At 36.7% G+C, this 27,796-nt stretch overlaps 1 long non-coding RNA gene across 1 annotated transcript; it reads left to right on the top strand.

Annotated features, from left to right (window-relative positions):
* Nucleotides 1-1,350: 1,350 nt before the first annotated feature.
* Nucleotides 1,351-26,167, top strand: LOC306803121. The gene is made up of 4 exons (XR_013774556.1): nt 1,351-1,436; nt 7,494-7,599; nt 25,113-25,187; nt 26,092-26,167. It is a non-coding gene; the product is annotated as an uncharacterized lncRNA (long non-coding RNA).
* Nucleotides 26,168-27,796: the final 1,629 nt, after the last annotated feature.

Raw genomic sequence — 27,796 nt, forward strand, 5'->3', positions numbered from 1 at the left:
GTACCTACTGACAGCTAACATTAAACTTGTAAGCACATGTATTTGCACTGGAAGTGGTATCTGCTGCATGAGAGGGAACACTGCTTAACATTGTAAGGTAATGCTCCTCAGATGTCCTTGCCAGAACATGGGAATGGAGACTATTAAACAAGATCTGAAATACCCCTCCTTAGCCATGGCTACCACATACACAGTGTGATGGCCACGGTTGTGACAGGAAATTACAGGCTGATATGTGCAGTGCTCTCTGTGTGTATATGTAACATATATAAAATATGAATGAAAGCAAACAGACAGTTTCCCTGAAGCCTTTTGCCAGACTCCCAGCACAGAAGCTGTTAACATAAGCTGTCAACCAGAACAGCCTTTCACCAGCCTGAGAACTGAGCCCTGTTATTCCTGTGTTCTCTTCCAAGCAGAGCCTATTCTGGAGTCATGAACCAGACCAGATCATGTTATTTATTCCAGTCCAGTTTGTGGGAATTCAGTTCAACACCCCTTGAAACAGCAAATCCAGTCTCTTATCAGAGAGTTTAGACACTTGGTCATGGTAAAATACTGATTCCTTTTGAACAGCACATCACCTACCAGCAATTTAGCCTGACAACTTTAAAGTGTAGCAGCAAACTATCAAAATATCCACTTGAGTAAGGTTTTTCTTTTTCTCTGTGAGATATTGTTTTAGTAGTAGGGCAGTAGAGTTACTACCCAGCCAAATCCCTTTCTCATCAGTTTATTTACTGGATTTTTAGCTCAGCTTGAGGGTTAACATAGACTGTTTTACAAAATACTTTAAGTCTTGGCATTCAATCCTGTTCCATGCAAAATTCTACAAACCTTCTTAGACAGCTTGATATCATGACACTCTTTTTGGCATGGTGTTTGCTATTGTTTTTTTCTGGTCCATTCTCTGCGTTTTTGAAGAACAGTATGTCCATCTTTGACTTTTGACTTGAGATCTTAATGATATAAATCCACAGATTTCACAATTTCTGAATTTTCTGTTTTGCTTGTCCAGAGGCCAATGCTTGGATTTTCAGGTACACAACTCTACTCTCAGTTAAGAATAGGCTTCTTTTTAAAGAAGATCTTCAAAATAAAAGAAGCAGATCTTCTTTGTGAAAGGGTTTATTTTCCTAGATTTCAGGGTATTTGTACTTGTATTTATATTCTTTTTTTAGCCAGTTACCAAACAATTTAGTGCAACCTGGTATTTCTTTCCTCAATATTCTTTGTGGGATTTTCTTACAAGATAAACCTTTTTTTACAGAGGAGTCCTCTGAGGTTATCAGCACTGTAATTAAATATAACATAGCTAGTTCTACTAATCTCTATTGGAACACAGGCTAGCATCACACCTTGTAAACGTGTGCTGGAAAACTTTTGTGAAAGGAGATTGTGGATGACATACAAAAGGTTTTCAGTCTTCAACACAGGTAAAGAACAAAGGATCTTTGTTTATTATATAATTTGGCAATGGCATAAGATACTATGTAAATCATAGGATTAATGTGCTGACTTCACATAGCTATTTCACTGTGTGAATATACTCTTAACTAAGCCAGAAACAATGAAGTTGTAACAAGATTTATCAAATTGGAAGTAATAAAAACAAGAAGGAACCTGCTTAATACAGAGAAAAAGCAAAATAGCTAGGGAATAATAATATGGAAATGGAAATGAATTTAGCAGAGGTTGAACTAAAATTGGAAGGGCTGAATATGTCTAGACTGGGAAAAGCAGATATTCTTCAGAATAGAACACTGACAGAATTAAGCTGCAGGTCTCATTTCAAGGGCTTTTAATATACCTGTGAATAGCACCAGGTGGCTGGAAAATGAAAAACTGAGTATTTAAGATGGTAGTGAAAATCTTTGGAGCATCTACAGATCTCAAAGACTTCTGTGCTGGTATCCACAAATATTTAGGGGAAGATGATAATATTAATAAAAAATTTTACAGAATCAGTAGAATTTCCCATCTTTCCCTAATGAGGCAGATGTACCAACAGTGTATCTTTGCTCTGGTTTGGTATCCCAAAGTGCATAAAAGACAAGTTCCATTTTGGTTTGCCTGCCACTCTACAGCTGAAGGGTCTTCACAGGGGGCAAACCTGAGTGGGTGCCTGTTGCTGTCTAAGAACAGTGAATAATGCAGCAACACACATGTGACTTCTTCCAAACAGCAAGAAGAAGTGATTTATTGAAAAGCCACAGCATTTATATAAGATAGATTGTGCAAAACAAAGTAGAAAAGACTCATTGGTCCGAGAAGGCAACACCTCTTTGAAAACATGCTTTCTGCAAAACATCACGAGACGCTCACACGGCTCGGTGGTCAACACCAGGTGTTTATCTGTGCTGTTCTTTCTCTCCTTGTTTGTCTCTGAGAAAAATCCCCAGCAAAGGTCTGAGCTGGAGCTGAGAAAGCCAACAGCCTGGGAAAAATCCAGGTTGGATTTTTCCACCAGCCTCCAGCAGTGTCCACAGGTGCCAAGGCTGATTTCCTCTGCTCTACCACCCCTGTTCCCCTGAGTGCTGAGGGAGAGGCAAAGGGAAGGACAGATCTCCACAGCTTTCTGGGCACATGTGAATTCCTGTCCACTGTGCCTTTGTTGCCAGGGAAAGGAAATCCTGGCACACAATCTACAAAGATGCCTAGCTCTGGGACCTGTGTCCCAACATATGCCTGCTGTTCATTTATTCATTTATTTATTATAAAGGAGCAGTCTTTATTCTTGTCCAGGTGCATTATTCCTGGTGCATCATGAGAAAATTACCCTTCTTACTAGGCTACATGCTAGTAATTTTCTGTTCTTGGATTGCCAGCATGGAAAATATGGAAAGTTTCTCTCTGATTCTGGTTATCAGCAGATCATTTAGCTTTGTTACAAAGCTATCTTTTGCCTCCTGGAGTACCTCAGTGGTCTTTTACATTACCAGAATTGTGAAAAGGCCAACAGTGGGAGCCCAAGGCTTCTTGTTTTAATTTGTTTTCTTTTCTTCCTCTGACTGGTTCCACAAAGGCACTTTGCATATGTTTTGCTCTTGTAGCAAAGATGGATAGTTTCATGGATCATTTCATAGAATTTGCTCTGGTGTCTCTAAAAACTTGGTTACCAAAGGTTTTCCAGCTGTCACTCGACTGACACTGGGACCATGTGTCAATGGCTTCACAATTGGAACTGCTCTGGGCACAGCCTCCCTCTCTGGACCTGTTGGGTCACAACCTGATTATCTAGCCATTTTCTGAATACTGACATATTTCATTTGCTACTTTCACAGTGGCATTCAGTTTGATTTGATAATTTCTTGATGGAGTACAGCCCCATCCCTGGAGTTGAAACTGAAAAAAAACCCTACTGCAGCCTGCAACATACAATTGTAGCCAAGTGCACTGTCCAGACATTTAGAAGTTTTTTAAATTGCATACACTTTAAAAATACTTTTGTGTATTCTATTTTCTTAACTCTGCAGGTTAATACAAAATTGCTTTCCTCGCTTGAAATTGATGTAAATGTTCTCTTTTACCCCTCTCTACAGAGGACAGTTAATTTTGTTGCTTGATGCTTAGAACAGATACTAACTTTGAATAGGACATTGTTTCCCAGCCAGATAGTAGCTACCTCTCAGGCTCACTTTTCAGCATTAGTTCAACACTGGCAACAACACAGCAGTAAAAGAGGTAAAAGTGTGAGCATTCTCAGAGAATGTTTAACTTTAATTCAATAAAAAATGTTAATTTCTTTTTTGTTAGATTTCCCCTCCCTTTCCTTATAACTATTTGTAGCTGTCAGCCCCTGGCCTTATTTTAATGAGAATGGCAGCTCTAAATTCCTTCTGATCACTTTTATTTCTTACTGGTTCTAAATAAAGAAATTCCCAGTGTGTATTAATCTCACTTGGAGATGTTTAATCAACTGATCCCAAGGAGGCTGAGTCCTCTTAGGCTGCCTGATACCACTCTGGCTCTTCTGCATTGCTAGGGTCAACTGTGTTAAAATATCCACTCTTTGCATTATTCAAACAAAGAACACTTTGAATTTGGGCTTTAAACCTCAAAAATAGTGAGCTTACATAATTTCTTTTCATTTTTACTTGCTACCTCAAAGGGGATAAAAGGAGCAAATATGCAGTTTATATATTGATTTACTATAAATGAGAAATCACCTTGATTTCTCTGTTCCATTTTTTTTCTTTCTCAAGATATTTTCCATTTCCCCCTCTCCTTTTTCTTCTCCTTTTCTCTCTCCTTTCTTTTCTTCCTTGTCTTTCTTCTTTCTCTTTTCTTCTCATTTAAGCTGCCTGGCTGAATGAGGAAACAATTACAGGATGTTGGCTTTAAAAGCGTCTGGCTTTGCCAAATAAGTTTATCTTTTTTTTTTTTTTTTTTTTTTTTTTTATTGTGGCTTAAAACATGCTAAACTCAAAGCCAAGTTGCTAACCTAAAACTCATGGTAATTTTTTGCATTAGGCTTACAATAAACTTAGATAGTTTTTCCACAGTCCCTTTGCCAGTGATTAGTTTGGAAGATAGTATGTTTTGAATTTGCTGAGAGATCTACTGCTCTTAGCTTAGTTTTAGTACTTTTAAAAAGCAATCAATAATGCCCATTTTGTAATAAGCAAAATTTATGAACTGACAAGTAAAATGTAATTATAGTGGGTATTCCGTACAAGAAAAAAGAGGTGATCTTAAAGCCATCTCAGCATTCTGTTTGCACTCATTTTCATTCATATAAATGATTAAGTGGTTCTGTGCTGAAACGTTTCTCTCTCCAGGCTTAGCATGAGTCTGGAAAAGTTGTTGCCAAAGAGTTCTATAATGAAGTCAGTGACCATCTGTATTAACTTCTCATTGTTAGCCACAGACGAAATTTTTTACAGTATTATTTTTATGAGTGAGTCCCTAACTCAGCAGCAACTTAGGCACCTTTTGTTTTTGTTCTCTGGGGGACATAACTTGTAAATGTGTAAATTCATAACAAAAGTGAATCCTCCATCAAATGTGTAGCTTGACTTTGCAGTAAATGAAACTGTTTCCCTTGTTCTGCCCTCTGCTGAAAAATGTCTCCTTCTTGAATGAGCCACAAAAAAAGATAATTCAGAAACTGTGATAAAAGGCCTGCTCCAAAACTCAGGTTTGTGAAAAATCACCTACTGAATTCAGTAGGCTTTAGTTCAACCTAGAAAATGGAGATGTTGTTATTTTCCATTTAGAGCTGGGTCAAATGTGCTTTGTCCATGCCGCTTAGTGATGTGTTGAAATAATATTAAGTTAAATAAACATTCTGTATTTTGATAATCAGAAACTGCAGAGGACTTTAGTACAGTCTAAGCAGTTCAGGGAGTTTAGATAAGGCCTACCTTGTTGAGAAATTTATACATTTTAACACATTTTATCTCCTCTTGGAAATCAGCTTATGAGTTGATTTTTCTGCTTCCTTTCTCATCAGTCATCTTCCTGCATCACCAGTTTCAGCTGCGCACTCTTGCCAAAAGGATCCCTGCACTAGGTATTAAAAAGAAGCAAACCAAAAGGCTTAAAGTCTGTGAGTTTCAATGTCTTTACCTATTTAGAGAAATATACATCTAACTGCAGCAGATAGATGCTCTGATGGGGTCTCAATTTGTAATGTCAAACTTGCCATGGGCTATTGCTGCAGCAGCAGCTCTGTGATGCATCCTGCAGTAACAGACAGAGGGCATTTCTTGGGGGGTTGGTTGCTTTATACCTACTTCTAAGAATAGTTCTTGTCAGACTTGAAGTTGTGGAAAATTAGAGGAGAAAAACCTTCCCAGTGGGCTTGTTCAGTGCTAAACTGGGAGATCTCTGCATGTTGCATTTTGGCCATAGAAGAAGTGAAAAGGATCATGCAGCATAGTTCTTCCTAATGGAGAAGCAAAAGAGAGCTTTATTTGAAGAAACACCACACTTATATAGGGTAGTTTGTGCAAAACAGAATAGAAAAGGCTCATTGGTCCAAGAAGGCAACACCTCTTTGAAAACATGCTTTCTGCAAAACATCACATCTCCAGCAGGTGTTTAATCATTGTTATAGCTCCTTGTCCTTGTGCAGGCTGAGAAACCCAAGGCTTCAAGGCTGCTTTTTCCCTGGTTCCCAGTAGAATCCAACAACATCTGCACATAAAGCTCTGTGGACCTCTGTGGGACTTTATTTGAATAGGTCACTCAGCACAAATCTTTTCTCAGGATGGAGGCCTAAGGCTTACAGCTGGAGAGATGCAAGAGGAAGAAAGGAGAAGACTAAGCCTTGCTTAGATGCACTTCTCAGTGTGGCAGAGAGAGCACCACAATGATAGCTATTGTTATGCTAGATGCAAATTCCAGCTGCAAACATTATGTTGGTTTTCCTGCAGATTCAAAAAAAAACAAAAAACCAAAAAAACCCAAAACCAAAACAAAACAAAAAAAGAGACATTTCAGATACCTGTATTTCATTTGTGGGAAGCAGAATAACGATGCTGTCAGCCACTGGGCAGAAGATAATTTATATACTGTGTGTGAAACTTACTTTTCATTAAATCAGGCCTAGAGATGCTTATGTGGATAGAGCTTGTGAGAGTAGCATAGGTTTATATCAAAGAGCAATACAATTTTTAATTATTATTCCTTTGCAACCAAGTAGATTATTTGCAACTGGTAGTAGTCACCTGGTCTCATTTTAAGATTATTAAGCTTTTATTGTGAAGAAAAAAATAAAAAGTTGGAGCCAAATCATGACTTATTCAAACTTTAGCAGTTTTATCCTCAGCTCCTTGGTGAAACGTTGAGATACCTGCATTTAAAGCTGACTGATTGGCCACTCTGCAGACCTTATTTCCTTGTCACAAAAATTTGGAATCCTACTCATTTTAAAACCCCAGGAAAAATCCTTGTGCTTGTTACCTTCTCCCAGTCTCAAGCTCCCTGCAGGGACATGAACCACACCAGGCATGAGCACCCTACAGTGAAGCTCTGAGGATTTTGAAGCTGCTGGCATTGGCTCATGTTAATGTGATGTTAGAGCAGAAAGATTTCAGCTCATGAGACTATCTTGAGGACCTTCTGCAACTTCAGCCTCTTTTCAGGCTGTGTAGTTTATTTGTGTCCTTGCAAGAGGAGAGATAGTAGTAGTAATAGTAGTAATGAGCATTTTAGAAATGCAAGACAGATTCCCAAATAAGCATTCATGCTAGAAAGTGTTTTTTTCTGGTGGAAAAGGGAGGTTAAACAGTGTTTCCAGTGAGCCCAATTTCCACTTTGAAAACCTGAATTTTAGTCTTTGTGTCTTGCAGCCCCTATTTTCTGTTTGGTTCTGTGTTATTGAACTTTGTGGCATGATAGCAATTAGACGACACTTAACTGAGAGAGAGGAAACAGTATGCTATAGAAACCTTTTCTTAAAAAAAAAAAAAAAAGAGAGAAAGAAAAAGAACAATTTTCAATATTGAAGTGATTAGAACCTGTCATTTCATGTTGTTGTTTGCAAGTTGACATTGATGACAGGACAAAGGAGCATACATGGAAAGAAGATGAAAATTCAGAACAGATGTCAGGAAGCATTTTGCATGCTGAACGTGCACAGTGGCCAACCAGGTAAGGCAAAAGCATTTCCCCATTTAGGAAATAATTAGATGGCCCATCATGGAAAAAATGGCTTTCCAAATTTCCCTTTTCTCTAATTTCCTTACTTTCTTATTGTGCTCCAACTGCTATTCAGTTTTCTCAAAAGGATGTTTCATCCTCTGGACATGAGCTTAGTTCTTACAGCAGTGCATGAACTATTAACTGCTAAGTGAGCAGCTACTTACCCAGAGATTATCCTGCCAATATTATATCATCCTGTTGTGCTGAAGGCTGTGCAAGGCTCACATTTTGAACTTGAAAGTTTCTGAAAATTTTCGTCAGTTACAGAAATAAAACTAGAAGATAGTCAAAGGGACCAAAACCATGCTGTTGTTATTATCTTATGGAGTCTGATTATTTTAAGTGGCAAAATGCTACACAAAAAATGAATCTGAGACATAACTCAGGGAAAAAAAATTAAATGGACAAATGTACCTCCCCAGGGTGAATGTGTTCCTGGTATCTTTGCTTTAGTTGAAACTTTATTTAAAAATCTGATACAGATCCCCTGTGTAATCTTACTGCTCATCTTTTATACCTTCATGCCACATCTTTCATGTTCATAGATTAGAATAGTTTTATTTTCTCAGGTGAATATGAATGTGAAGCTGTAATTATTTTGGGCATTGACATTTGACATCTCCAAATATCAGTCAGTACTGTGTTAATTTTTTATGCTTGTGATTCTCATTTTGGTAAAGTGTTGGCCCATTAAAAGTTCATATATTAAACATATTTGAGCATGTTGGATAGATAATTTTCACTGAGGATACTGTTAAGACTCATATCTAGAGATTTGAAGTCTTTGGTTTGCAAAAAAGTTTTCCAGGAACTGCATAGTGAGACTATAAATGTGGTAACTATTGGCTGTGTTTCCCAGCTAATAATTTCCTTCATGAAAATGTAGAGATTTCTGCTCCACCCCAAGCCCCCATAGTTTCAATGCTAAGTGGTGTCACCAATATTCACAATTTAAAGCCATTTATGTGATAAAGAAATAAAAGAACTTAGTTTTCATATTTGTGGAAATAGTTCTGAAGTTGGTTCTGGCTTACTTTTTAATATGCATTCCAGCATTAGCAATAAAAATTGAAAATGTCTTCATTAACCATGTCCAATTTGGACATATAATTATGAATATTTTGAAAAAGCCAATGGTTCTGAAATCTAGTAGCTCTGAGATTTCTTCACTGTAAATGTTGTACTAAAGAGAATGATCATGTCTATGTTTAATAGATAACTCTATTATTTTTCTTTCCTTCCTGTAAGTGTAAGAGGGAAAATAAAGAACCAGAAGGAACTCTTTATACCACATACATCCATATTAATTTTAAATTACTGTTCCCTATCATGAAACTCTTAATTCTTTCACCTCTGGACTTCTGAAAATATAAATTTCCTGCCATACTTTTCAACACCTTTTATCCTTTGCAGTCATATTCAAGGCTATTCTTCACTTCCTTTGCACAGCTTTGACATGATTAGCAGCAGATTTGAAATCAGATTTAGTATTTTCATTCAAATAACAGAAGTCAAAGAATGAACTTAGAAGCATTTTTATTTTGATGAATTGTTTGTATTTCTTCTTACATGCTTTCTTCTTTCTGTGCTGGTTAGTTGGAGTTTTGGAGGTTTTATTTTTTCAGAAATATGAAACTAGGAACTATATGTTCTAAAAAAAATAGGAAAAAAGATTCTTCTGTAATGATGTGACCAAGAAATTTACTTTTAAAAGGAAAAAAATGGTTATTTTGCTTAATATGAATAAAGTTAGATAATTAGTTTAACTGAACTCTGCAGCTGACAGAGGCAGGAGCATATTTGACTAATGTGTGAAGCATTCCATAGCAGTGTGGGATGAATTGACCATTAGCAGAGTTTAGGCATTTTCCTTTCATACAGCTACAGCTAGGCCACAGAATCTCTTTTCAGCAGTAAAGGTCTACCTAAAATTGAGATTTGGCCACGTTGTGTAGTGAAATTAACTGCAAATTAATGTGCATGTGCTGTGTTCAATCTTTAGTTTATTTCTTCTGGGTTGGAAATTTTTAGTGTTTTAACTTGTCTGATTCAGTTTGGGAGAAGACCTTATTCTTAAACTAAAATAATGTGTCCAAATCTTCCCTCTTGTCCTAACTGTGAATTCACAGTACTATAGTACAATGCAAAAAGTTTCTGGTCAGTGGTCATCTTGGCATTCATATTTCCCAATACATCAATCAGGCAAGGATCTGAAAATGTCATGGACCAACTCAATGACTGAGCCATATTAGTATTATATTAGTATTATATTAGCATATTAGTGCAATATTAGCATTTTAGTTAATGCAATATGTCATATGAAGTATACCATGAGCACCAAGATCCTGTAAAATTGAAGAACAAATAAAAAACCCTTATTAAAGCAAGTATTAAAAATACTTAGTACTATAATTTAATTTGCAGTCAGCAAGCAAACGTTTTAAAAACAATTTTTTCTGCAATACTGGAGGAGATAAAATATCTCCTTGATATGCTTGGGTTTTTCTCCAAGATACAAAGTACATGGACTTGCTCATAAAGTTAAGATTAACCTTCCAGATATCTGTAAAACAGATATATTAATTTGCTAAGAATCTGTACTGCAGAAGAAAAGCCATTGTGGGGGACAAGGGATTTAGTGAGGGATAAAATCCATTTTGTGCTGCATGAAATTACAGGACTAATTGTTGACTCTTTAATAAGACCTTTCTTAGAACAGATCTTTGACTGCAAATGAGATTTGAATGAGAATCCAGGTTCTGCTATAGATAATTTCTTGGTGTCACAGGGAGTCCAGCACTTCTGTACATGGCTTTTTTTGCCTTCAAGGGAATGGTCAGGTTAAATTTCAAAATATATTTCCAAATTCTGAGAGGAAATGGCTACATATATACAACATACTACTGCTAATAAGATCATTACAGTGTGACAACTGGCACAGTTGTGCTCTGGAAAATAGTTCCCATATCATTATTAGCCATGACTATTCCAAGAGGAAGTGTTAAACACAATACTACAAAATGGGGCTCTTTGAGCATATTTTCTTTATGTTTATGTCCTACTGAAAGCAATAACTGGCCCTTTTAAAATATAAAGCATTATTTCCCATCCAGTTTCCAATGTGGAAAGCACTAAATTAAAAAAATAAAATTATGCGTATCGTTCATCTTTTCTTCTGCGTGCTTTGCTAATGTATACAGCAATGAAGAATTTTAAGAGATTCTTTTTTGATGCAATGTTAAGAGCAAATTATCTTAATTCAGTCCAATTTATACATGAGAATAACTGAATCAAAGCAGTCCTATGATCAGTGTGGCTATGACTACCTTAAATACATTCCCTGAGCATTATGGATACAGATAATAGCCTTGTAGGTTAAATTGTTATAAAGGTTTGAGTTTTTAAAATTGATTTTAAAAGGTCAAAATTTAAAAATGATACTGTTGTTTAAATGTAGGGTGAAGGTTTAAGTACAAATCAGTCTAAGGTAACTTTTTTTAAGAGCAGGCTAATGCAGTATTCTGTTTTATGGTGCAATAAAATTATGTGCTAAAATTATGCTATAAATGCAGGCAAATGTAAACCAAGCTATTAGTTATGTTTTCTCAGATAAAAGTGATTAGCATAGCTATCAAACTCTTCTCCCATTTGAATAACAGAATTATGTCTGAAATCTAAGGCGTGTTTGCTAAAGCTGAGTCTTAAAAAGAAATGTAAATCCAGCTATCAATGTAATATTTGAAAGCGAATGCAGTGGTCTGCCCATCATTCTGCTAACAACTAAGAGCAGAGGAACATGACCCAAATTGCAGGGAAACACATCAATATGAAATGTGCCTGAAACACTATTTTGGAAGCCATTCTTAGCACTTTATCATAATCTCCTTACTGCTGATCAGACTTATTTAAAAACCATTGTGGTTTGTTTAAACATAAGAGTGATGAAAGAGTCTTTTAGCAACAGTCACTGTGAGACAAAGTTTCATGTATAATTCATGAAGTATGTGGTCATCTACTAGCAAATTAATTTCCATTTGACAGCTATACTTCTGGTAGTGTCCTCTCAGGAAGGCACATGGTATATAATTAAATTCTGAACAGAACAAATTAAATGCTGATTACTTCATAAACAATTTCAAGCCTTGAATATTGTTACCTGTCTTTGTAGGATCAAAACAAGATATTCTGACTATGATGAATGAATATATTTTTGCAACCCAGTATCCAATTTTTTTCTAATGCCTAAGGGTTAATTTTTTTTACTGGAAAATCCAACTGGAAAAAAAAATCCCAACTAAACAGCCAGCTCCCACTTCAAACCTGCAAGGAGCTTTCTCTACCTGTGGCTTTCCTGTGACACTAATGTTGATTCTCAGAGGCAACATTTAGTATTGTAGATGCAAACCACTGCCTAGACACATGCACTCTTTCTTTTGCATCCTCTTTGCCTCCCTCCTTTATCCCCTTAAATTTGGCTAATCAAAGTAAATTGATGGATATTTGTTGTGGTGGTGAGAGAAAAAATTACAGATGACTGACTATGGTGACCATAAGGATTGCTTCTTATTGTATGTGATAAAACCAATCATAATAAAAGATAAACTACTAAATAAAATGCTAACAAAGGTTTTCAAACAATCATGGAAGGAAGAACAGGGCAGGGAAGTCTTGCACATGATGCTGCTGAACAGGAATTTTGCTAAGGTTTCTACCATGGTCTCCACCATCCCTGGCAGTGTTCAAGGCAAGGTTGGATGGAGCTCTGAGCAGCCTGCTCTGGTGGAAAGTGTCCCTACCCAAGGCAGGGGGCTGGACCCAGATGATCTCAAAGGTCCTTCCCAACCAAACCCTTCTATGATTCCATGTTTCATATTTGTAATGCAATGTGAGGTTTAGCTTGTGCTGGCAACTGCAGTGCAAATTCTTAAAGACATATTTGTGTATGCTGGAGTCTCTCACTGCCTTCACTCTCCTTTGACTATCCTACTCAGATTAAGTTAGCAGAGATGCACTACCAAGTCCAAAAATTCATCTTTCTCAGTGTGGGGTTTTTACCTGCTTTTGAAATACTGTATAAACAGCTAGACTTCTGTTTACCATACAAGGACATTTTTCTGTGTGTTGGCACACCACCATTTATCAATCAAAAGTCTTTCAATTTATGCTATGCCTTGATGATATTTTTTTTCTGGAAAGGCTGAATTGTAACATATAGGAAAAGTGCAGCCAGAGATCTCTGTGCAATGTGGTGATAGAAGTAGTTGTTCAGTAATGCAGTTCAAGAAAATTCATTGAGAAGAAAAATTTGCTTAATATATAGATAATTTGAAAAGATGGCAAGAGTAAACCTAAAGGGCTTCAGATGATAAATAAGTGCATAAACATGGGTGGTGTGTACAATGTTACAGCATTGATGAATATTACTATTTCACAAAGATAAGTGCTCACAACATATTTAATTTTGTAAGACCCACTGGTCAACAAGTCTGCACCCTCTCTCCCTTTGCACTCAAAGCTGGGGTGGCTGAAATTGGATCTTGGTGGTGCAGGTCACACCAATCAAGTTCTGAAGGAAAAGTTTTAAGGAAACTGTTAGTAGATACTGCCTGTGTTAGATTTGCTTGGTTTTGTGCCAATGACAAAAATATCTAAAATTAGCTGATGTGGAGTACTGGATCTGAGAGCTCACACAATTCCTCTGGTTTGAATGGTATGAAGAGGAAAATTAGTTTGTATTGTCAATGCTGGGATGTATGGAAGACTGTTTTGCATGTCATTCTTCCCTCTTCACAGTTGTATCAGTGAGAAACTGCTTTATGATCTCAAAGCAGACAGAATAAGACAGGGGAGAATAACTGAGTTCTGAAAGGGCTGGGAAAAGTACAAAAAGAATATGGGAGCTGGCCCAGAAATGACATAAACTAAGATGTAAGCTAAGGAGGTAGGGAATCTACAGATAGAGGGAAAATAATAAATCCAGGTTTAACAAGAGTAAAAGTTGAGTGAAACTGCTTGAGGGTGAGAACATCAGCACTAAGATTAATGAGTGGTGAGCAGTGGTAGCAACTGCCATGTCAATACCATATTAAGCTTGGGAAAGTTATAATAATAAAATCTAACAAGGAGCACATTCCATGCAGTCAATCTGAGTTCACAGCATATTCAATTTTGTAAAGACCCACTGGACAACGACTATATCTAGGAAATACCATCAGGTGGCCAAAGTGTGAGGCATGATGTCATATGTGCTGAAAAATCTGTTTTGCTGCAATGTCTGTTAAACACAAGCTGAAAGAACAGTCTAAACTGCCAGTAAATATAAAGCGAAATGAAAACAAACACTGCAGTGCATGACTTCCTGTGGGATTTGATATTAATCCCCACTTATGAGGAGTAGTCTGTACAACATATTTTCCCTAGGGGACTTGTGAGTTATCCAGCTAATCCTTATTCAAGGCATATGATTTGTATCCGGCAAGAAATCACACAGAGTTTTTTCAATTAGCTCCAAATATACAGTATTGATAATAAAGTCTGTGTGATTAGACTTAAAAAAAAAATAAATCTCAGAAAATAAGCTTAATGTGCACATTCCATTATGCAGTGATCAGTGCTGTAACTTAGGAGGTGTAAGTTTAAGCATCTGATTATCTTGTTATAAGGTCTGTTTGGACTCAGTTAATTGCCTTTGTGTTTTCAGTAATTTCTTATCCTCTTGTTACCTACATATCTCTTAATGCAAATTACAGATTAATAGTCTTCATCAGTTCTCTGGCTGAGGCCTGGTGATCGATGTGCTGTCTGTGCTGCTTTAGAATTCTCCTGTGTTTATCATTTGAATGCAGTTTTTCCAGAATCAGATTCTTCTGCCTGATATGTTCTTCACTCCCTGCTGACAACATCTGTACCTTCTCCATCCTGTGGAAGAGAAAAATTAAAAAGCTCAGAGCAAGGTATTTTGCAGGTTGTCATATAAAAGACACACATAAATTCTTAGGTCACTACTTTAATATATGTTTGTTCCTTTCCTCTTTGAATAGAACAATATTTGCTGGCAACTAAATCTAACTGAATTCTGGTAATATGAATACTGGAATTGTTGAATAGACCTTTCAGAAGAGAGATATTTCAGTTCCCTGTGAGCAAAAGGAAGTGAGGTCCACTTTTATAAAGGCCACAGAGTAGATCAGGCAGACATGGCTGAAACGTTAGCTGGGGTTCAGTGGATTTCAAAAAAACCTTGTGAGATGGAAGAATGGCCTGTGTTGGCAATTAGACCTTTTCCTAAGCTAAGCCTGGAAGTACATTTAGGCATTGTACATTTTTAGTTTGTGCAAAAATACCTAATTTACTTTTCATGTTTCGAGACTGACTGGAAGACAAAAATGCCAGATGTTACATATTTGTTACTTCTTGTAGCAACATGCATGTGGTACGTATGCAGCAAATATTCCAGAGACTGAATCTTGGCATGGGACTACTAGCATGCTAAATATAGAAATTACATTGTTCAGACTTTTATTTAAAGAGTTCAGATTTGGTATGTTGCTGTTCATTTAAATACACATAAGGAGGTGGAAAGGATATAGGGTATTTTAAGTTTTCCCAAAGTTTCATTAAGCAACATTTTCTATGCAGATGGTAGCTCTTTATTTCCACAGAGATGAGAAAATTTGCCAGAAATTCCTTCCTTGCTAATGAAACATAGACTGAAAATTCTGAAAATACACAGATTATCAATTTACTTTTTTTTTTTTTACTGAACTGTTTTAATGCAGCAAGTGTAAATAAGGGTGAATGATTTTAGAAAGGGTGAAGAACTTTCTCAGAATCACACATAAATCTCAGGGCTGTAACAGGGAATTTGACAGTGTGTTGCAGTTGTTGGGTGCTGTTAGGTGCTGCTAGCCTCAGCTCTGAGAATGTTTTTTACTGGGAATTTGGGTGACTTGATCTGCATACATGTTAGTTTGCACATATGTGTTAAGATTGATACTGGTTTTATGTCTGTGATTCATTGTGTAGGAGCATAGTTTCTTCTAAACAGGTTTCTGCTGTGAGATTATTTTGATTTAGTAATCTAAGACTTTTCCCATATTGATTTAAAATGTGGGTTTGTTTTTTTCATATCTCCTACAAATGGTAGATTTTTAGATCCTGAAGTCAGCAATTTCTCCAGTTAATTTTGGGAAGATGCCACAGAAACTACTGAGTCCATAAAATTCACTTTCTAGCTGTTCCCATGACTGAACAACTACAATAGCTTTGCTGTTAGGGCTGTGTTTGGGCTTCAGCTTAGTATTTGCTGAGTCAGAAGGAGAATTTCTATCTGATTGGCCTTTCTGCTGCTTCATACAGCAGTCAATTCATAGTGATCCCATTTGCTTATTGTTCATAACTTCCAGCAGTAATGTGTCAAGGCATTGAGATCATCCTGGCTTCTTATTGATAAATGGGTCAAGTTCTTGCTGTGCAGTAAAATCCACTTATTTTATGGATCAGAATTTTATTAACTTGGGTAAGATATCAATTCAGTGTTAGGTTTGCAAAATATTCCAAGCCTTTAGCAGTTCTGTAAACATAAAATTCTTAGTTGGCTCAGGAAGCCCATAAATTCAGTAAAAAGCAGGAAAGTCTGTGTGTGTCTTATCATTTGGTTTACTATTATTTGATGAGTTTGCTTCCTGAGAGCTGGAACTAGAGTGTTATGAAATTATCTTTTTCTCTGTGCAGACACCCAAATTGAAATTACACTTTGTTGTAGAAACATCTCACTTTCCATAAGTCAACTTTACAAGTTTGATGAAGATGGAAGGACAAGGTGAGGAAGTGGAAAGGCATTTTCTGTCAATTACAAATAATAAAATTGGTTCCAAAGCCTATATTGCAGATAAGGAGTCAATCAATGACACCAGCAATGTCATTTCCAAGTAAATACAGCACTTAGGTAAGAAATGTTTCTTGTATGTTAGGTTCCACAGTCTTAATTCTAAGTACTTTTAAAACTCTTAAATCCTTGATGATTTAAAAACCTATACAACTTTCTGAATGTCTAAAAAGAGAACCCATTTGTTCTCTACACACCATCTCTCTAACGAAATAGAAACTAGTAGATGGAAATTCTGAGGACATGAGATTCTTGCCAATATGAGGTTGGACTCATGCTGATGGTTGACTTGCTGAACACCAGGAACATAAGAAGAGCCAAGACTATTTCCTCTCTTTTACTGCATAGTAAAAATCCATCACAAGATTCAAGGGCTACCTTTAGAATGCTTAAATTTAGTTTGTGATCAACATGATCCAAAGAACTTTTCATCCTTATAGCTGCCAGACATAAAATGAAAAAAAATGGTTTCTGGACATTGCTGTCCACATATGAAATTTTAATTACTGATAAACAAGCATAAAAATTAGCATATTAATTTTTCTTTTTGGCATTTGCTGATTTGACTACTAGTGGGCAAGGTCAGTTTAATGTCTCATATAATTTTCCAGACCCTGAACTGTTCTTAAAAATTAACTCAATTTATGATTCCCTGAGGAACAGCTATTGTCATAATCTCTCTTTATTCCATCAGTAGAAACCTGAGCTCAGTAAAGTGTTTATTGTGTGTAAGCCACACACTAAACTCTTGTATATATGGGGGCTACCTAATGGACCCAATTTTAAGAAGCTGTAGGAGTAGTTGTAAAGTTAAAAATCTCTGTACTTCTGCCTAGTCCCAGTGTTGCTGCTGCAGAAAGAGTTGTCTGTTGGCAGAGTTTTGTCAAACTAATGCTGACCACTCAAGTGGAATCCTAACAAATTGAAATCATCTGGATGCACTGACAGAAGCCAAAAAACTGGCTTTATATTGCTTTTTCCAACAGAGCAACCAGACCACAACACTGGACCATGTGGGTGGCCTCACCCACTTACATATATGACACTTCTGGAAGTGAAATGGCTATGAAATCACTGCCTTGCCCTATATATAAAACAGCTCATTTGTCCTGGTGCCTTAACAGGCTGTGATGAGCCAGCATCATGGCCAAGGTTCTCAAATTCAAGACAAGGAAAATTTGACAATTGCACAATTAATTGACTTCATGTGCAGAGCTAAGCATTGGAGGACTTTGCTTACCAAGCACTGCTGTGCCCAGAGAGGTTGATGTGTATCCTTCTGAATGACAAACTACTGTACTTGAACTGTGCTTTCCAGGAGAGCCATTTTTACTTTTTCCAGTTACAAGGTATTTGAAGAATTAGGGCAGTCAAATAGATAAACTGTGAAAAGTTTGGTTTGCAGCTGTTCAAGCTGCATAAGTTTCCCTGTTGCAAAGACAGGAATAAAGCCACACACCTAATTTTTCATCTGCAGAAATATTTCTGGGGACTAAATTTGTCCTATTGTCTTAATTTAATGCTTGCAATCTAAATAATGCCTTAAAGAATATCTGAGAGCCAGACGAGCATGATTCTGTAGCTGAAGTACAAATTGCTTTTATAATCCATTAGGGGGTTGACTTTTCCTGTTCCCTGAACTACAATGGTGTGGATAAAATGGAAGCTATATCTTGCCAGACAAAAGCTTTTGGTTTCTGAATACATCTGATGGGAAAGAATTAAATAATTCACTGAATTCAGAAATAAAATTCTCATCTGCTTCAACAGGGCATTGAGGGAGGTGAGCAGACACAAGATTTCACAAGGAGTAGTTACTACATCCTTTGAAGAATATATGATCAATAAGAGTATCAATTCATACTGGATTCTTTTAAAGGGAAATCATTCAAGCAGGGAAAAAAATTGAGTCTTAAAGCAGAAGATAAAATAAAATATTTTTCTTTTTCCTGAGAATTTCTAACTTTCTATTGGTATTGCAATAGCAAGGAATGATTCCAGTGTGGTAAAGCAACCCGAAACCCACTGAGCATTCACGACTGCACAATGAAATCCTGTTTCTTGTTCCTCAGACCATCACAATATAAACTGTCAGACCTATATGCTATCACTTCTGATCAAATGATCATCTGGTGAACATGGATTTTGCTGAAATTTCCATTAAGATTTTGTTAGAGCTTCTAATGATTTTATTTTTTGCATTGTTTGGCCCCTAAGAAAGGATGTTTTCATGCATTTGTCCTGCAGCTGCAGCACAATGCTTCTATCTATTGGTATTTGCGTGCAAAATGTGCAGCAAGAAATTGATGGTTGCCACGTGTGCCCAATAACAGCGAAAAAGGAGGGAAAAAAGTAGGATAAAACAAACTTCTCCACCCTAGTAAGAGGTTTAAATCATAACTGCCTCAGGAGAGAATTGTTTCCTCCTTCAGTAGCAGTATAAACTCTTGAACACAGCGCAGCCAAGACATATCCCCTGAAACAGTGACTGAGCGTTAAACAGTGCTACATCTCTTTTATGAAAAACATTCTCTGAAAAGCTTGCATAAACAAGAAGCCCACATGTTCAGCTAAACTATTTTTTGGCTCTCTCACAGTATTTGTTGACTCATTTGGATTCTTGCATGTGTGTAACTCTTTAACTTCCATGCTCTCTGCACTGTAGGCAAGTGTTGATTTTTCTTTCTCAATCATCTGTGGTTCAACATTTCCAGAATGAGCCTATGCAAAAGTCAGTGGTAACCAGTAAAATGTTAATGCGTGATAGCCGTTCTTACAATATTTTTATAATTTTTTAAAAAGCTAAAATTTAACAGTAATTACCTTATGTTGATATATGGCTAAGTATTATAAGCATTAGCAACGATAAAAGTATTTGTTGTATCATCAGGGCTGAGACTGTGACTAGAGTTAACATTGCAGCACTTTATACATTTACAGCAGGAATTAAATTTCCCGAATGCATCCCCTCCCAAAACCCCAGACAGTGTTTGCCAGATGTCAACAACAGCAGCAGACAAGGTTTCAGGAAACCTACAGCCTGTTCTCAGAAGTGTTGGTCTAACGCACAGCTTCGTCCAGCTCCTTCTCTCACTTTTGGTTGCCTTGATATATTTTGCTTTCTTTGCCTTGTCAGTGGCATTTTTTCAGAGTGGAGTTTGTTTACAGGATGTGTTCAGACAGTATTTATTGTGGCTGGGCCCCCATCTCCATTTGGGCCCCTAAGCTCTACCCCTTCATCTTTGTTCCTCCAATGCTTTTGTGCATGTATAGAATGGTAGAGGCAAGACTGATGCCTCTCCTTTTTTGTTTTGTTTTTACCATAGTATTTTCATCAAAACTCAATTAAGCTGTGCTTTTAAGAAGTCATTATTTGTCTTCTTTTTTTGATATCTAACTTGAGATATGGTGCTTTCTTTCATCTGCTGAAGAATGCATGATTTCAAATTATTGACTGATATATAGCCCTAAATAGTCTAAATCAGGTACTTTGAACCTCACTTTTGGAACTGGAGTAGGTACCTTTAATCTTTGTTTCCCACCTTTAAGAGTTGATAATATTCCTTCAAATCATGGAGGTGTATTTCTGTCCTGGCATACTGTTGGGATAAATTTCTCCAAAATTCCATAAAGGAATTAATAACTTTTTTTCAAAATGCAGGTTGGACAATACACTGTATAGTCAGAGGCAGTATATTAACAACAAGAAGAGAAGAAATTTGGCTGTACCAATAAACCTCTGTATCTTTTGATTTAAGATCTTGCAGAAAATTGCCAAGTGGAATTGTAAGTAAAATGCAGAATAAAGTTTATGCAGGCAACTCTCATTCTGTGATTTATAATTTTCAGGCCTTGAATTTTGACCCCTAGTAACATTCTTTTAACAGAGTTATGTAGCATACAAATCTCAAACAATATGAAATTCTCTGTTTATGATTACTGTGTTCAGAAAGCAGTTAAACATTTGTGTTCCTAAAGAAAGAGGCCAAGTATATTTGCAATATTTTAGATTATGTGTTTTTAAATATTTCTGTTTCTGCTGCTATTTTCGTGCTCAGTTTTTCAGGAGTGTGTACACAAGTAGAACAGAATGTCAGAGCCTGAAGTGCCAATTCCAAGTAATAATAGCTTTTTCTACTGTGCTGTTGTTGATACATCAGCAGGCCTGTCCAAGTCTCTATGGATTCTGTGATGCCTTAGGCAATCTTGTAGCTCAAATGCACCAATCTGCCACACGTGCAGGCAAAGCATTTGGGTACCTGCTCTGCACACCTCTGAGGCTGCCAGTTCATGATCCAGTGCCACACACTGTCGTGTTGGCAGTGGGAAGAGCCCAGAGCTGACCATCCCACACCTCAGGGGCAGTAAATGCTACAGGAGCTTTGTGTCTGTGGGTCCCTGTTTCCAGGGCAGACTGCTCCTGGGTTCATGCCAGCAGTGGTCAGCAGAAAAAAGTTCTGTTCTGATGGCTTGCCATTCCCAGATGCGTTCAAACAGGATGTTTATTGGCATTTAGGTAAATCAGATGATGAATATGAAAGTTCTGTGTAACATGAAATTGATATAAATTAGTTTTGAATGCATTTACTCAAAGCTCTGAAAGACCTTTCAGCAGGCAGGCAGCAGAGCTGTTTGAAAATTATGGGAGAGGTTTTGTGAGAGAGAGCAACTTTTATCAAAAGTATTTTGTTCTCTTGTTGCATTTAAAACCCATAATTTATAGTCATTCTTGGCTGGGTTTGCATTATTTTATATAACTAGCTCATTGATACTCTTTTTTTTTTTTTTTTTTGGTTTACAAATGTCTGTGTGGGAAATAAAAAGAATGTGAATGGCTGTCACTATAGTCTAAAGTGACTTGTCATTTGTGTACAGGTATTTCTTGACATCCTGCAGAAAGAAATCAGAAACAAGAATTTGACAGATTTTCTATACAACCTAATATCTCACTGTTTTTTTTTACCAGCCTAAAGACATTTTAGGGGTAGGAATAAACATCTAAAACTGCTTTTAAAATCATTTTCCACTTGTTCAACTTGAAAATGGGTAGCACACTTTTGTTGTGTTGTTGCTTGAGAAAGTTTTTCCTTTGCTGTCACACACCAAAGCAAACATTTTCCATAGGGTTTTGAAAGAACACTACAAATAGATTTTCTAGCACTCATCCACATTTCATGCTGGTGACTTCATATCAGTTAGTTGTAAATAATGCCACTGGAGCTATTTCCAAAAGATTTATGTTGACAGAAAAACAGAAGCAATGGGGTTATAACCAATACCTATGAAAATGAATTCTGATCTACTCTATCTTAAAAGAGTGATATTAGATTTAGGTTTCAAAATTACAGTTCTGTTCCTGCAAGCAGTACTTTCCCCTTTTTCTCACCTCTTCAGCAGCTCCCCAGAATAAGGACTGAATCCTAAGTGTCCATATGTGCTCTTGAAATGTCCAACACAGCTACTGCTACCAAGAGTGGGTCAATGCCTATTTTGACTCTTTCAACAGAGTGCCCTAAGGATGCTACTTTTATTAGTTACAGGCAGCTTTCTTTAAAACTTTGATTAAAATATGACTAAAGAGGTATACTGGCAATTTTGCTTTTGTTTCTATTTAACCAGATTAAAAAAGAAAAAAAAAAAGGAAGGGAAAAAATGTTCTGCTGAATTGCATGACTTCATGGACCATATTTCACGTTCCTCATTGAAATGTGGTTAAAATAATCTTGTACTTAACTGGTTCCAAACCTTCAAACAGCAATGTGTTTGGCTTCTTTTTTTTTCATATGTCAGCTTAAGAATTTTTTTTTTCTGTATTTATCAAATACTTACATATACAAAGCATTAATTAATTAATAGAAGCACTGTAATTCATATAAAACAATTATAGCATTTAGAGTTTTCTGAAAAGCTACTATTGCTGCCTTAGCCCTTTTAAAATATATACTCCCCAAAGGACAAAATGTGATCTATTAATATGTATGCATTATTACTTTTTTGTAGCTCTGGCTGCTGATGTCTCTGAATATGGAAGCATTTAGAGGTTATAGACGGTCCGTTAGTCGACTTGCAATTCTAAGTGCAATATTTTCTAAAACTTAAAAAGCATTATTAATTACCCTCTGTCTGTATTAGAGAGTATAATATATTTTCTTCTGGAGATTTCACATTTCCTGTGATCCCGCAATAGCAATACTTGAACTTGTTAGGTTATTTAGAATAATTGGCAACACAGGGATAAAAATTTCTGGTTGACTGCTAATTGCACAAATTAATAAAAATAATTCATCTTACATCACTCTAGCCTTTAAGCAACTTTCTTACTTTTTTCAGCAATTCTGAGATTATGCATTCCCAGCAAAAGGAGTTTACCTTCTTGCAACAGAAGGGTAGGATATTTATGTGCAAAGGCTTGTAAAAGGGAAAAATTGAGCTGATTCAATAATGTATACATTCCTCCCAAACTAGAATGAGGTATTTTTAATTTATTTTATATTTTAGACTTTATTCGAAAGTATCTTGTATCCTTGTTGCTTAATTGGCTTGATAAAAAACATTTGTTATGCAGGTCTGGAACTGCAGGGAAGTGATTGGCTCCTTTTAAATGTATTAAGTGTAGTCAGTTTGCTTTTTATAAATGAAATAAAAGAACTACTTAAAAAAATTTTCAATTCTTCTCCATGATCAGTCTATTGTCACATGCATTTGGCATTCATTATATGTTAGCCCCAGGCGCCTCCAGTCTTGTACTCAGGCCAGCAGTAATTTGGTTTATAGAGATCATATGGCAGGGAAACAGACCTTGAAAGACAGAACTCTAAGAAGCATATTTGATGAATTTCCTATGATTTGAGTCTGGGTTTATTCTTTCCTGTTGTGGAGCAGACACCCTACAGCACACGCGCTGAGGCCCGATGCGCCGGAGCACGGGGCCAATTAAATGACAATATGCACACTGTTTTTTTGCACATCTCGGGTTGCATTTCCTATCAGAGAAAGGGAAGGGATGATGGGAGGGGGAGGAGAGCAAGAAAAAAAGGGGGGCCTTGTAAAGGATCCAAATATGGGCAGGAAACCACACAGAGTGAAGGTTGCCTTTGTCATTAACAATTAATGTAACCACGAATGCTGGCAAAAAAAAAAAAAAAAAAAGAAAGAAAATACTGCAGCTGGGAGCGGCAGTGGCACAGCCAGTGCAGCACGTCTCCTGTCTGCCCTGCTTCCCAGCATACCAACCAGCAGCTATTTAACTCTTACAGATGGGTTCCAACCCTTCCCAAGTGTGCCCAACAGGTAGTGGAAGTAGCAGAAATGGAGCTTGGCATTTTCCACAGTCAAATGGGAGTTTTTTGGCCATTAGCTCTCACCCTCTTGATCTGCAAACTAAAGATGTTACAGGTTGACCTAATGCTCTTGGATGACATGGGAGGTGTTTTCATAAAGGCCACTGAATGTCAAGTTAGGCCTGAGCTAAGTAGTTAGTCTGGGTTTGGATAGACTGGTCACAGCATTGGTGGGATGCCATAAGAGGAAAGCTATTAACCACTATGAGTGAATAGATATAAATGTAGGCCTAAATAGGCTGTTATACTTCCTACCTGGGCACAACCTTTACACCTAAACAGCACAAGCACGTGCACATGTGGGCACATGTAGGGAAAATTTCACTCTGGGTTTTATTTCATTTAAAGGTCTTAATTTCTTTGATGATGTCCAGAGACTGTCCAGGTTCCTTTGGGGTTTGTTTTTTTGTTTTTGATTGATTTTAATTCCTTTTCCTCTCTTCACTTCTCCTTTCCTCTCTCTCTCTCTCCTCTCCCCGCAACCCCCCCAACTTTTTCTAGTAGTTTATAAATGCCACTTTTCATTAATGTGACCAAAATGTCATCAAGTAGTTTAATGCTCTTTAATGTCCTTGTATCGTTTACGTTTTTTGAACAGTGTGGAAATGAATCCCATCTGTGGATTTGCTAACATCAAAAACCTTTGACAGGCTATTTAGACGTGCTACTTCACGTTGCATTAGCATGTACAATGTCAGAGAGGCAGGAGCCAGAGCGAGGCCATACCGTGCCACCTCGCTCTTGACCCCTCCTATAACTGCTCTGAAAGTGGCAGATCACTTACCTCAGAAAATGAAAGTCAATTGTGAAGTATCTCGGCCTGGACAGGAGCCCAGAGGCCCCAGGAAAAGTGTGAAGCTTAAATAAAAGGAGGCAAAAAAAATCTTTCTGTGGAAAAGCAAAAAAAAAAAAAAAAAAAAAAAAAAAAAAAATTAAAAAAAAAATCAAACCCATCCTCTCCTCCTTGCTGGTGCCAAGAGATCCGTATATCATCACTTGGGCCAGTGTACATGTCTGATGTTCCATTTTTTACTTGCAATGGGACTTTTTGCTTTTCTTATGGGTAGTTAAATACTTCCAAAATCATCTGGTTACATTTTTCAGGTTACTTTTTTTATTTGTTTCTTTTTGCATTTGGCCAACCAAAAAAATATTGTTGCTGAAAAAGGTGATGCTGAGCCATCTTGTCAAGGCTGTCCCCACCCTTGAAAGGACTTACCATGTTCTTTTTTCAGGATTGAGAATTTTTAAAGTGATTATGAAAAGACTCTTTCTGAAATACTCTCTGCAAGTTAGCACATATCAGAAAAGTATAATTTCTTTTTTTTTTAACATTTATTGCTGTAAATGTCTCATAAATAAGGCTCATGGATTGAACTAACTGTTTAATATGTGATGGGTGCATTTTAAATTTCTTTGGCTTTTTGCCATGAGAATGATGTGTGCCCCCCCCCCCCCCCCCCCCTTTTTAAGGCATTACTGTAAAAAGAGATGTGGCTTTTTATTTCAGGAAAACAAAAGCTTCTGTTCTTCCTGAGACACAGGGAACAGCAGAGTGCATTTTAACTGTTAATCATTATGGATAAATGGATAATAATTTCCACCTCTGAATACACTAGGATTTACTTGCCAGGTTTTTTTAACCCTCACCCACACTGCATTTTCATATGCAAATACAATTTAATTTAAAGTTAGAATGTAAATAAATAACCTTGTATAGCAGCACCAAGTTTTCAAAGCCAGGGTAATCTTTTATAAGCATGAAGTAAAAATGCCTTTAAGGCAAATATTATAGGTGCACAAGTCCTTTAGTCTTTAGTAGTTGGGTTTGTGTGAGATAACACACAATTGTGCTGTTAGTAGTGTCACACTGAAAGAGTAGAAAACAGAATATGGGAACAATAAACAATGCACCTTATTTTACTCTTTAAATTGAAAGGATTGTGATAGTTTCACTAAAGGCAGGATGAAATTGGCACATTTCATGCCCTGATTGAAGAACTATTTACAGAGTCAGGATCCAAACACAAAGGAGGAGACAATCAGGTTACATTTATATTCATTTAGCAAACACATGCATTTGGCATTCCATTCTAATTGTTTGATCTTGTGGTTTTTATGCCAAATGTGGATAAGCAGGATGGACTCTTTTAGATTTTTCAAATGAGTTTCAGGCAGAAGAAGGTCATGGGTTTTTCCTGATACATTTCATAGGAGACATGGAAACAACACTGAAATTTATTTTGGAAGCATTTACCAACTATGAAAATCCAATTTTTTCACTCATGATGGCTCACATTCTCCTACTGCTCTGATGTCTGAAACAAAGCTTTGAGTCTCTTCAAGGCAGGAAGAATAAACCAAGCCCTGGTTCTAGCAGAAAGTCATGAGGCTTTATTGAAAATGTAGTAAGCAAATTATGAGCCTGCTGTTTGAATTAGAATTTATGGTTTTTTGCAAGCACACATGCAAAACTCATGTATAGACAGCAGAGGGATTCTTCTGAAAAAACTATGAGGAAACCTCAAAAATTACCATTGGGGCAAAAATATATCAAAGCTTCAGTGCAAGAGAAGTGGTTGTCAATCAGAATTAGATGCTCATGTCATTCTGAATGTGCTTTGGGGACTTCTGGGATAATTTAGTTGGTAGATGGAGCTGAGTGTGGCACTGAAGGCAGGGCCTGGAAGAGCATGCTGCTCACTTCAGGCTATTTCTGATATCACACTGGGCCTTGCTTTCTGTTGTTAATTACACCCCAGCCAGTGGAGATGAAATTATAGCCCCTTGAATACCTGGGAGTGAGCAGTGTGTGTGCAGCCATTAATGCTCATTAAAAGTAAGATCAGAAAGGGCCCATAACTACGTCCTTTGCTATGGGCTAGATGGCAGATCCAGCCTCAGCTGGGCTGGTTATTCTTTGGGCAGTAAGTTAGCAGAAGTGATGTGCAAGTTTACAGGCCACAGTGAAAAAGAAAAAAACCAAAGCTGACATGGTCACAGGTAGACAAATATAAATTTTTTCTGTCTATAAATTTAAAATTAAGAGGAAATACACTGGTCATAATGGAGATGAAGACAAGCCATTTGTAAGGAATAAACTGTGTAACAAACCCAAGAGATAGAATGTTTGACTGCATGTCTCCTTGAATATATAAAATCAAATTTCAATTGTCAAAAATTACTAGCTATCTAGACTATAAGAAGAAAAGAAAACATAAAAAGCTTTTACACAAGTTGCAAAAAGTTTCTTTATCCCTTGTGCTAAACATTGGTGGAAATGAAGCAAAATAGTAATGTTGTAATATTTTTAGATGATAACTTGAATTCTGGGATGAATGAGCTTGCTGACAGTTGAATGTTATAGAGAAAAAAAAAAGAAATTTACAAATGAAAACATTTTTCCTCATTTGAAAGTTTCTAATTAGAAGTATACTATAGGATGGTTATTTATTGAAAAAGCATTCATTTTAACAGAATATTTGTTTAATCAAAAGCTTCTCATTAGATTCAATAAAGCACTTGATTTTAAGCTCAGCTATATTCTACCAAAAATGAAAATGTGAAAAATGAGTTTTTAGGCTGCTGCTAGTTTGTCACTAGACTCACTTCAAAATAGTTTGTAGAGGCAAATTCATCTGGATTAAAGGGATATTATGGGAGAAGGTTCAACAGGACTTTGCCTGTACCTCTGATATATGGCAAAATTTGAGACTTCTGTGGCAGACAAAGAAGGATAGAAAATTAGTTTTAAGACCTGTTTTAATGTTATCTCCTAACAATATTTGAGGTTGTAGGAGGAAGTGGCAGGAAAATGGACATAGTGTTCCCGCCATAGGTTTTGTTTCTGAGAATACAAACTAACATTCCTGTATTTATTAATGGGGTTTTGGGGGTTTCTCTGTTGCAGGGTACAGTT

This window comes from Erithacus rubecula, assembly GCF_903797595.1.
Source record: "Erithacus rubecula genome assembly, chromosome: 6".
NCBI lineage: Eukaryota > Metazoa > Chordata > Aves > Passeriformes > Muscicapidae > Erithacus > Erithacus rubecula.